The following is an 11,170-nucleotide window of genomic DNA, read 5'->3' on the forward strand; positions in this document are numbered from 1 at the left end:
AGATCTACATAATTGCCAGGGAATTGTATGAGTGAAAATCTCCTCCTAAACATGAAAGAGCAAGAAGTGATGAGCCAACCTTTTGTTTGCTTGTTTTGAAGACAATATATTTCCAGGGTGAAGAGCTTACTCTACCAGAGCATGAAAAGTAAATAACCAAACCCAGGAGGGGATGTTCCTAAAAGCTACTGCATTCTTTCCTCACAAAAATTGATTTTAGAAAATTCAAGTTTCTCTTCTTCCCCTAGGCACCCTTCTTAAAACTTTTTATCAGGATATCTGCCATTAGCTCTCAACCTATAATTTCCACAAATTAGGAATATATGGCATATATTTGTTGTGGCAACCAGCCACTTTTCAGACAGATCAATCTACTTCCATATGTGAACAAGTCTTGTCTACATGCAAAGAACTATTTAGGGAAATTCAAAACATTTATGGAAGAAAGCATGTGAATAAAATAATGATGCCTGATTTTGGAAAAATAAGCAAAAAACAAACACACCTCCATGACCATGATCACAGTAAAATGAAGTGTTGGGCAAAGAAATTTCCTGCCAGAGAATTACTAGCTCTCTACAAATGGACCACAGAACTAGATAATCCCATTCGTTTCCCATAATTGATACATGATTCACACAGATGAATTTATACAGAGAAAAAAGAAAAAGAAAAAGAGGAAAAGAAAGCATTAAAAGTATGGGAAAATATAGAGAAGCGTGAGAGTGAGATCTAACCTGATAACCATTAATATAATAATAGCTGCTCCCTCATCTTCAAATTTCCCCTTTATGAAGATGACTATCCTATGTACACCCAGTCCTTCCCCCTAAGGTCCACATGCATGTTTCTAACCATTTTTTGAATTATTCTGCAACAGAAATCAAGTATCTCTAAAATTCTTCAAAATGTATTCATTTTCAGGATTCTCCTTTTCATGATTATTCAATTTGCAAAGTCTACCCTTACTTTTTAAAAGTCCTCTTTACTATATTCAAAACTGGAAACAGGTTTTCCTTTCATTCTCTGTCATTATTTGCTAGCATAATCCCTAGTATCCAATAAGTAGACCCTATTCTAGATATATACAGCCTTTCATCAAAAACTTCAGACCTTTTTCTCAAAATTCAAGTCAAAGCAGAGTCCAAATGAGAGAAGAGGGACTCAGTCCAAGCCAAAACTCAGTTATTCACCAAACACAGGTTTGGTTTTTTTAAACCTGGAGGATAACAGTGGTTGGCTGCATCAGTTTGCATTCCTACCAAGAGTACACTAGAGTTCCTGTGTGTAGCCACTGTGAAAGACAGTGTAGAAGTCCCTCAAAAAATTAAAAATAGAATTGCCATATGATCCAGTCAATAATTGTACTACTGGGTATTTACTGAAAGAATATGAAAACACTAATTCAAAGGGATACATGCATCCCTATGTTTATTGCAGCATTATTTACAGTAGCCAAACTGTGGAAGGAACCCAAGTATCCATCAATAGATGAGTGGTTAGGGACATCTAGGTGGCTCAGCAGTTGCCTTTAGCATCTGCCTTTGGCTCAGGGCATGATCCTGAGGTCCTGGGATCGAGTCCCACATTGGGCTCCCTGCAGGGACCTGCTTCTCTTCTACCTATGTCCTGCCTCTCTCTGTCTCTCGAATAAACAAGTAAATAATCTTTAAAAAAAATAGATGCGTGGATAAAGAATACACACACACACACACAATGGAATATTATTCAGCTATTAAAAAAGAATGAAATCTTGCCATTTGCAGTGACATGGATGGAACTAGAGGGTATTATGCTAAGTGAAACAAGTCAGAGAAAGACAGATACCATGATTTCATTCCTATATGGAATTTAACAAAACAAAGGAGCAAAGGAAAACGTTTAAAAAGAGACAAACCACAAAATAGACTCTTAAATACAGAGGACAGTTGGTTACCAGAGGGGAGATGGGTGAGGTATGGGTGAAATAGGTGAAGAGAATTAAGAATACACCTATCTTGATGAGCATTAAGTAATATATGGAATTGTTGAATCACTATACTGTACACTTGAAACTAATACAACACTGCAGGTTAACTATACTGGAATTAAAATTAAATAAATTAAAAAATAAAACATCTAGAAGGCAACACTCAGAAAACAAGGAAAAAGTATACATTTTAAGTTCTAACAAAGTAACATATATCACATGACCTTGAGAGTCTGCTCACCTTTTTTCATACCATTCCATTTTCTCCTCTACAAAAGGTAATAGTTTCAAAAGTAAAAAAAAAAAAAAAATTTAAGTCAGTGATTTAAGCCAGGGAAAGGCACAAGTACCACTTAAACTAACTGTGCTAATTAGGGATCCCTGGGTGGCTCAGCGGTTTGGTGCCTGCCTTCCACCCAGGGCATGATCCTAGAGTCCCAGGATTGAGTCCCACGTCAGGCTCCCTGCATGGAGCCTGCTTCTCCCTCTGCCTGTGTTTCTGCTTCTCTCTGTCTCTCATGGATAAATAAATATTTATAAAAATATAAATAAACTAGTTGTGATCATTAGAGCAATGAATACAGGAAGCAGAAATCATGAGGTGCCTCCAGACCATGTATCAGCTAGTCTCATAATAAAAGTCAAAAAGGTTTTGTAAAACAGAAAGGCTAAATCTCTTTTTCCAAGGTTTATCCCCTGAGACCCCAAGCCCCAAAGAAGTTATCACTTCAAAATTCTGTAGTCAAGTGAATTTTGGAAACATTGTACAATAGATGCTCATCAGAATGATTCCTAATACACATTAGTATATTAAAGCCCCAGAAATCTTAGAGTCAAAAGATCTCTAATATTTTTTTACATAATTTTCCTGAACTTCTTTGACCAAAGTACTCTTTTTTTTGTCAGAAACTATCTAATAAAAGAAGTTTCAGGGATCCCTGGGTGGCGCAGTGGTTTGGCGCCTGCCTTTGGCCCAGGGCGCGATCCTGGAGACCCGGGATCGAATCCCACATCAGGCTCCCGGTGTATGGAGCCTGCTTCTCCCTCTGCCTGTGTCTCTGCTTCTCTCTCTCTATGTCTATCATGAATAAATAAATAAAATCTTAAAAAAAAAAAAAAGATTTAAGAAGTTTCTGGCCCAATTTAAGTTAGGATTAATAATACATGTTTTATTTACCCAAGTCTGTGAAGTATTATCTTTTTTATCTTGGCTCCCACCCCCATGGAATCCACAGCTGATGCAGCTTAAAGTAAGGAGAGTTTTGGGGGTTTTTTTCCACATTATTAAATAAAGCTTCACTGTGGCATTTGTACCACTCCCTATTTAAATCTTTCTAGAAGTGCTTTCATTTACTTTATCACCTTTTCAATCTCTTACATATTCACCCAGACTTCTTATTTGAAACACCTTCTCAAGGACTTTTGAAGAATTCTGTTTTATAACACTAGGGTATTTAGAAGAAATATTTTCTTCTCCCTATGAGTTTATTTTGCTCTGCTAACATCACTTGACAGAACTTTACCTTTGCATTTGATGAAGCCTCCTTCAAGGTGTGTTGACATGTCAGTTGATGGTCTAGCAACTCTATTAAAGATTTGTAGCTGTAAAGCACTGCTGTTCTAAAAATGCATATACCATTTGAAAAATCAATCCAGAGTGTTCTGCAGTTCAACCCTCACACCAAAGCAGTAATATCCATTTCACTGTCAAAAATGAAATAACTGAAAACTTGGTTGACCTGATTCTACCACTCCCCAACTAGACCGGGATACCAAGTTGTTACCTCTCTGTCCAAAGTTGTCAATATTCTGCTCTACCTAACCCTGGAGCTCTCAGCTGTGTTATACTCATGCTCACACCCTCTTCTGTTATTATTTGAAATACCAACAGAGTTAAACAACATAACTAAAGACAAATTTAAATTACCTTAATATGAAACATGCCTATTTCAGGGGCACCTGGGTGGCTCAGTTGGTTAAGCATCTGACTCTCGATTTATTTTTTTTTTAATTTTATTTATTTATTCATGAGAGACCGAGAGAGAGAGAGAGAGAGAGAGAGAGAGAGCAAAAGGCAGAGACACAGGCCGAGGGAGAAGCAGGCTCCATGCAGGGAGCCTGATGTGGCACTTGATCCCGGGTCTCCAGGATCAGGCCCTGGGCTGAAGTGGCGCGAAACCACTGAGCCACCTGGGCTGCCCTCAATTTCATTTCAGGTTGTGATCTCAGGGTTCTGGACTCCATGCTCAGCGAGGAGTCGGCTTGAGGATTTCTCTCCCTTTCCTCCTGCCCCTCCCCCCATTTCCTCTCTCACAAATAAACATACTTTTTAATGCCTATTTCAAACAACATTTTTTGTGCTTCTCCTCGAAATTCTGAGAAAAACTCTGGAACCAAGTATGAGGAATGCAGCTGGGGAAAGAGATGCTAGTTAATAATAACAGACCTACGTTATTTACAATAGCTTTTAATTGGTGTTAGTGCCTTTCTTCCTGATCCTACTTCCTGCAATTTTTCTTCACATTTACCATTCATTAATTCTTTGGAATTCTAAAAGCCAGCATTTATGTTCTTATATACTTCACACATTTGAGGAATTATGTATACATTAAAGGAAAAAAATGAATCAAGCTCTTTGAACATTTACCTATACCTAAACCATTTAGATCAATCCACATTTTCTAAAGTGCTGATGGAAAACACTGACATAAAAGGATTCTGTGGTCAAATGACCTGGGGGTAGAAAAAGAGTTTAGAATGGTTTAAACAGAGTCAAGAGATTTCCTTATCCTAGAACCTCTTAGATTACTTAATGTGCTAATGTTCATTATGAATCTCTAAGAAGAGCATATAGGATGCAATATTTCCCAATTGTTTAGACATGTCAACTTTTAATTTTATCGTATATATTACCATATGCCAGAAGCAAGTCCATGGGAAAAATGATCCAAGTCAGTAACAAGGCCTTCAGGGAACTCTGGGCCAAGTCAGGCCTCCATAGTGATTACTCCAGGTACAATGAAGGAAGAAGCAGCACTTTCTAGGGACTTATATTTATTCCCAACCCCGCTCAAAAATATTTTAGCAGCAGCTAAAAATAACATTAAGATATTTTCCAAATGTGCTTAAAATATGCTGAAATAAGCCATTAATTTTATCATTTTCAAACTTTAAAATAGGAGAATATAAGCAAATTTGAAGTTTCCCAGAGTAGATTGAAAATGATATATTACTTATATTTTTTTTAGAGAGGGGAGGGGAAGAGAGAGAGGGAGAGAGAGAATCTTAAGCAGGCTCCATGCCCAGCACAGAGCCTCATATGGAGCTTGATCTCACAACCCTGAGTTGATGACCTGAGCTGAAATCAAGACTCAGACACTTAACTGACTGAGCCACCCAAGTGCCCCCAAAATGATATATTACTTATAAAAGGAAAATTACAATCGTCATTTAATAATTTTTTAAAAAATAAAACCTACCCTTCAGCATACAAAATCTGGTCTTAAAATTGTTCCAGTTACTATTTTCACATACAAAAATCACCCCAAAACTTGAGAGCATAAAACAAGCATTTTTATTATGCTCACAGAGACTGTGAGTCAAAAATTCAGAGTACAGTTTGTTTCTGCTATTTGATATTTTGGGCCTCAGCTGCAAGTGATTCAAATAGCTAGAGTTAGGACAGCTGAAACTAGAGAGCCACTTTCAACGTGAATGCCTTCACACACGTGTAACACTTTGAAATGGATGGCTGCAAAGATGGCCTCAGGTGAGATGATTAACTGAGCACCTGTATGCGTCGCCTCTTCAGCCTGGGCCCTCAGCAGTTAGGCTTCCCACATGGCATCTCCTTGTTCTAACAAACAAGTCAGAACCCCCATAGCCTTTTATGCTCTGTTCTCACAAGCCATAGAGTATCTCTTCTGCCTCAACTGTCTTAGTTTTAGCAGTCACTAGTCCACCCAGATACAAGGGCAGAGGACCAAGACTCCATATCCCGATGGGAGAATTGCCAAAAAATTAAACTGTCACAGAAATACAAGAAGTTTCTAACATTTTTTCCACCGAAAGAACCTCTAGATTTCATCTTTCAGATCTACCTGAGATAAACTGAAGTAGCATGATAGGATGCCTTGGGGCAACTGAAGATATAAACTCTTAGAAATGACAGAGCTTAAGAGTTGGAGCTTGAGAGGAAATGGAGTGTGAATATTGGTGGAAGAATTGCTATCATCACTTTTGCAGAAAAGAGAAAAATAAATACACAATGAGTCTTGGTTAAAAAATTAAGAAGTGGCCTTATCATTTGTGAGGTCTGATCCAAGTTCCCCTATTAGTGACATTAATCACACTGGTATTAGTAAAAAGCACAAATTGTGCTGGACTAGAAATTCATGTCTAGGTGTAACAGACTAATCATTCCTGAGATATGAATGCATCAACTTTCCAAGTGGATTTGTGCATATGTGCCTTCGTTCTGTATTACCCTATCATCTATTCATGCATTCAACAAATAGGTACTTTCCATGTCTGTCCTGTATTGGTTGCTGAAAACACATGGATAAGTGGTGTTGTTAGTTCCTACTCTTAAACAACACAGTCTAGAGCAATGTTCACACATTCCCTTGTCCAATTTCTCTTTTTAGGTAGTTCCTATTACAGTAGAAATTTAAAATCTACATATGTTAATAAAAATGTGAGTTAAATGATAAGACAACCAAACAAAAAAAAATCAAAAAACAATATATTAAGTCATGAAATGAATGGTATAGACAATAAGTAATTTAAGTTCAGAGTAGAAAGCAATCATTATGGAACTGGGTAAACTGAGAAGATTCATAAAGGTGCTTTACATATTTGTTCTCAAAAAAGAGTAATTCACTAATAACCAAATATTGAGCTTTATTTGTGCCAATTTACATTTTCAAAGACATGTGACAGTTAAGAATTGTGCTATGTAAAACATAAAGTATGGGAAATGTTATGTGGCTTTTAAATTCTCTAAATCAAATCATATCAGTTCCCAGTCTCCACTGACCAAGTTTGGTGAAAAGACCAACATCAATAATCTTTTGTGTTTCACTCTATTCCACTCTCCTGCATGCCTTTCTCTCCCTTTCACCTACCTCCTTCCTCCCCCGTCTTTCCACTCGTTCATTCATTTTATATTGTACCAAGATATCAGAACTTACAAAGTCAAAGAAAAATAGAGCAAATTCTCAATCAGTGGTCATTCATGGCCATTGCTAAAAGTAGTCACTGTCCTTGTTAACATAGCTCATTTACAGGTAGTCAGTGCTGCTACTGGCCCCATTCTATGTTGCCAAATCATCTCTGTGGACTTTCTCCTCATCTGTCAAGTCAATGTTGGGGCTTATTGCCCATCCTTTAGGGACACTTCCACATAAAGAAAGCTTGTGTAAACTTTTCCCTAGAGTAAGAAGAACTAGAACACAAAAACACTAAATACTGATTTAACTTTCAGCCAGAAAATGTGTAAAATTATTTTTTTATTCTGCTGTAGAAAGATCTATTCCAGCAAAAAGCCTAGGAACAAGGTATAAAATTATTAATATATCGCCCTGCCATAAGTGATAACTGCACTTTTTCTTTTATCTAAAGGTCACCAACTTCCAGAAAAGAGCTACTCTGTTAAAAGAGGAGATCAAAGCACACAAATCTTGAACATCTATTAGCTGCACAAATGTGAGACAAAATATGTAAATGGCCTTGGTAGTAAGAAAATGAAAAGGCATTTCTGTTTAGTTATACATCTAACATATGTAATATGAATCATTTTGCTCTAACTGTGCTGTCATTTTTAAACTATTTGATATTCATTGTAATTTATCCAATCATAATAAATTCATTTCACTTTGGAGATTATAGCCTAGATATTGTCAACCAATTTGTATATTTTTTAGGATCAATTGCTTACCAATACTGTGATATTTTTTTCCTAATTTGAAAACTCTGTTGAAACAACAGTTTTTCATAACTGACAAGAAGCTCATAGCAGTAATCCTGGGGGGTTTTTTTGTTTGCCTTTTTGATGGATGCGCTTTAACACAGCACCTCAGTATCAGAGTTTCCATTGTTATCAACATGTTGCTTCAATCTATCTTCAAGCTGTACCACCAACTGAGAAATATTAACCATATTTTACATTTCAGTAGTCAATTTGCCTTTTCTATTTCCTTTGTGAATAAAACATTTAGGTGTAATTCTTGACTGATCATATTAGCAAATGGTGTTGGTATTGGTATAAAAATAATAGCATTGCATTTAAATACGATTTCTCAGTTGAGAGTGTCACTTTACAGGAAGTTAAAATCACTCCCATGAGGGATATAACAAGTTAAGTGTTTTGTCAAAAAACTTTTTTTCCTACTTTCCAATCCTTATGCCCACTTTGTCCCAGCTCCTCACTGAGTACTATTTATCCATAAATAGACTCTGCACATTTTAACAACGTCTACCAAAACAAGCTCCACAGCCCCACAGACTTATGGAACATTATTGCTCAAAAATTCTTTGGAAAAAAAAAATTCTTTGGAGGTTTTGAAACTTGGTTGCAAATTGGAATCACCTTGGGAGTTTTAAAAAATGCCTGTTGCCTGGGTCACGCCCCAGAGATTCTAATTTAATTGGTATAGAGTGAGGCCTAAGCATCAGGATTTTTAAAAGCTCCCCAGGTGATTCTAACATGCAGTCAAAATTGAGAACCACTGTTCTAAACCTTTGTTTTACAGATAAAACAATTAACCCTATCAGTGACACATGCAAATTTAATATTAGAACTAAAGCTAAAACTTGAGTCTTTAGAATTCCAGTTAATAATTCATTTCACTAACTCTAGTGTTTTCATATGTGTTTCCCCAGGCCTAGGGCTCCTGGGAGCTACTGCAGTAGGGACCACAGAAGTAATGGGAATCAAAGAGCAGTCACATATCCATATATCCCTCAACAAAAGCAGCTTTTTTATATGCTGAGCTTGCTTTGCAAGATTTTTTCCAGGGAAGAAAGAAAAACAAAAAACAAAAAAAGGAAAAAGTGTGTATCTGCTTAAAGTAAAAAGAGTTTTTTAAGAAAAGAAAAGAAAAGAAAAGAGGAAAAAAGGGAAGGATAGGGAAGAGGAGGCCCACTTCAGCAGCATATATGCTAAAATTGGAATGATACAGAGATTAGCATGGTTCCTACACACAGATAACACACAAATTCATTAAGTGTTCCATTAAAAAAGAAAAAGAAGAAAAAAGTATGACTTCTTAAGGTTAACCCAGGGCCAGTGAATAAAATTATATATGTTAAAATATAAATATGGGGATTTTATCTGTTTCAGTATAAGACAATGAAGAGTGCTTAAGGCCAGAAGATAACTGCTTGGACGTCTAGTGTATATTCTATAATTTTCAAGGAGGGCCATGTTGTTTCCAAGGTGTGAAGTGGATTAAGAGTGCCCCGAGGAACCACAGTTCTGAGAAGGTGAGAGAACTTTTTATTAAACAAACAAGAAGGGAATTTAGGCAAGTTGGAAGTTGAGGAGAGGAGGCCAGAAAAGGCTGTAGGAACAAGGGCAGGAAGTTGGATAGAGAATGCTAAGACAGGAATTCTGGTTCCTAGAAGAAACTAGACTTTTATTTATTTCATGGGTTAAATAAAAAAGGCACAGCTTGAGAAGAAAACATAGAGGATGGCTATTTCACTGTCATAATCTTTGTCTGGAAAGCCCCCATCCTTTTACCTTTGGAACAGGCTGGAATGATGAAAAAGTTAAGCCGCAATGCTGAACATGCCTATTCATCATGATAACATTGGCTAAGACTCAACAACATCTACTGAAATCTCACAATTTGTTACAAGCACTTGTCTCTACAATTTTGTTTATTCATATCTTTCTGCCTTTGAATTTCTAGCAGTCATCCATTCTTTTATTTTTATTTTGCTATGTTTATATTTCCTATTACTATATAAAATCTAGTTGATGTATTTCTTTTTTAATAACTGGAGGTAATATACTATTTATAAGAATAGCTATCATATGTTCATCACCTACCGCATACCAAAACCCATGAGCGCCACCTTGTAAATATTCTCTCTAATCCCCACAAAAAAACTATGAAGTTAATGTGACCTACTTTCTACTCCTGGGGAATCTTGGGCTCAGAAAGGCTATTATAGCCCAAAGTCAGACAACTTTAAACTATTTTTGTTAAGATTTCCACAACACATGTTGTTTGCCATACCATGCTGCTTCATTCTCTCCGTAAGAACCCTGAATTAGGTGGAAATGCGCCCCCCCTCATATTTCTGAAATATGTAGGCCAGCAGTACTAAGCATATTTGAAGCAACTTTTTTCCCCCATTAACGGGCCTCTGTTTTCCTTTATACCCAGAGAACCTCTTAAAGTTACTATTTTACTATGAAGTACAGATTAAGGTAAAAAAGAATAAAAGTATTTATAAAAGCATTTTGTGACATAAAAGGACTTTTATTTCTAAATGAGGCTTTGAAATCTTTCATCAAATTTTATGACGTTTAAGCATTGTATATTAATGAATCTAGAAGCCCATCTCTATCTAATTCTATATAATACTTCATCTTATGCATATCCACCTTATAGCAGACCATTAAACATACTTATCTTCGAACTTTTTTTTCCTTTCCTCTTGCAGAATATTTAGAAGAAAAACAACAAAATTGTTGGGGCACCTGAGTGGCTCAGTCGGTTAAGCATCCATGTCTTGATTTCTAGCTCAGGTCATGATCTCAGGGTCATTAGATCAAGCCCCATGTTGGGCTCTAGCTGAGCTCTGGGTTTAAGATTATCTCTCTCCCTCTTCCTCTGCCTCTCCCCCACTACTCTCCCTCTCTACAAACAAAACAAAAGAATACAACATTGTCATTAGCACTTTGGGTTTAAAATGCTAAATTGGTTCTTATTAAAATCTTAAAAATATAATGTAGAGGTCCTTCCTTTCTCCCATTTAGCAAGGATGCATGTCTTAACTCATCTCCTCTAAAATAAATCCACCATTGCATAAATCTAACTAACAGTACACTTAAGTAAGATTTTGCTATCATTTTGTATTTCGCATGTATGTGTGGTTTTGTTAATACCTGATACTGACTTGTGATATAAGCAGTATTCATCTTCCAAGAGTTACATGATTTCCAATTCTCTCTTGTATCAATATTTA

The 11,170-nt window shown here is 36.5% G+C and overlaps 1 non-coding gene across 1 annotated transcript; it reads left to right on the forward strand.

Moving 5' to 3' along the window:
• Window positions 1–9,106: 9,106 nt before the first annotated feature.
• On the forward strand, window positions 9,107–9,210 carry LOC112927626 (U6 spliceosomal RNA). The gene has a single exon (XR_003236581.1). It is a non-coding gene; the product is annotated as a U6 spliceosomal RNA (small nuclear RNA).
• Window positions 9,211–11,170: the final 1,960 nt, after the last annotated feature.

Source organism: Vulpes vulpes, chromosome 12, assembly GCF_048418805.1.
Source record: "Vulpes vulpes isolate BD-2025 chromosome 12, VulVul3, whole genome shotgun sequence".
Classification (NCBI taxonomy): Eukaryota; Metazoa; Chordata; class Mammalia; order Carnivora; family Canidae; genus Vulpes; species Vulpes vulpes.